The sequence below is a fragment of the Myotis davidii genome, unplaced genomic scaffold (genome assembly GCF_000327345.1).
Source record: "Myotis davidii unplaced genomic scaffold, ASM32734v1 scaffold251, whole genome shotgun sequence".
In the NCBI taxonomy this organism is placed as follows: Eukaryota; Metazoa; Chordata; class Mammalia; order Chiroptera; family Vespertilionidae; genus Myotis; species Myotis davidii.
In genome coordinates this window covers 697,348-698,744 of record NW_006282378.1, presented here as the reverse complement: position 1 = coordinate 698,744, position 1,397 = coordinate 697,348, and positions in this window count along the sequence as shown.

Sequence of the window (1,397 nt, the reverse complement as noted above, 5' to 3'; positions counted from 1 at the left end):
GGGCGCGCACGTACAGTGCGATTGAAACTTCATGGCCCATGCACAGAAGTTGGTATTTTGTGGAAGAGCCACACTCAAGGGGCCAAAGAGCCGCATGTGGCTTGCAAGCCGCGGTTTGCAGACCACTGTGGGGGTTCACTGTGTTTGAGAATGCCACACTGCCGGCTCCTCCTTTCTGCTGAAGCAGAGAGGAAGTTCCCCAGCCGGTCACGCCTTTGTCTCCAAGCACAAAAGGTTTTTTTCCCCCCTGAGTAGAGCTGTAAGACAGCTGCCTCCTGTGCTGGGCTTCCTAGAACCAAGGGGGGCTTTGAGTCTTTCCTCCTGGGAATCCACCAGGACTGGGAGGCAGTGGTGAGGGGGGCGGCGGGAAGCAGGTGTGAGGCCAGGAGCTTCAACCTGAGATATCAGCTTATACCCCTTGATAGATGAAGGTGCTAAAAACAGGGTGCTGTTGCTCAAAGAAAATAGTTTATAACCTACTGATCTTGTCCAACCCCTTATTTTACAAATTAAAAACACGACAGCCCTAGCCGGTTTGGCTTAGTGGATAGAGCGTCGGCCTGCGAACTGAAGGGTCCCCGGTTCAATTCCGGTCAAGGGCACATGCTTGGATTTCGGGCTTGATCCCTAATGGGGGTCGTGCAGGAGGCAGCCAATCAATGATTCTCATCATTGATGTTTCTATCTCTCTCTCTCCCTCTCCCTTCCTCTCTGAAATCAATAAAAATATTAAAAAAAAAAAAACATGAGAAGCAAAACCCAGAGGTCCAGGTGGTATAAGGGCTTTTCCAAGGCCACAGAGTTTAATGGCAAAGCTGAGGCCCAAACCCATGTGTCCTGGTGTCTTGCTGGCAGGACTTTATTTGATTAAACTTATCTGGAAGGTAACAGAATATATCTGCTGATGTCCCGGCACATAGAAAACTCTCAGTAAATGTTATGATTATCATTGGTGTCATTATTAATTTGATTTGCATGCATTTGTTCTTTTTCATTTGTATTTGAGACTGTGGGGCGTGCAGAAAGCAACCAATCAATGATTCTCTCTCATCATTGATGTTTCTAGTTCTCTCCCTCTTTCTTCCTCTCTGGAATCAATACAAATATATTTAAAAATAAAAAATATAAATTGCTAACATCCAGTGGAAGCTGGATGAAAGTTATACAGAAACTGTCAAAAAAAATTTTAATTAAAAAATAAACTAGACCACAGCCGTGGCTCAGTGGTTCAACGTCGACCTATGACCCAGGAGGTCACAGTTCAATTCCCGGTCAGGGCACATGCCGGGTTGCAGGCTTGATCCCCAGTAGGGGGCATGTAGGAGGCAGCCGATCCATGATTCTCTCTCATCATTGATGACTCTCTCTCTCTCTCTCTCTCTCCATCATTGATGTTT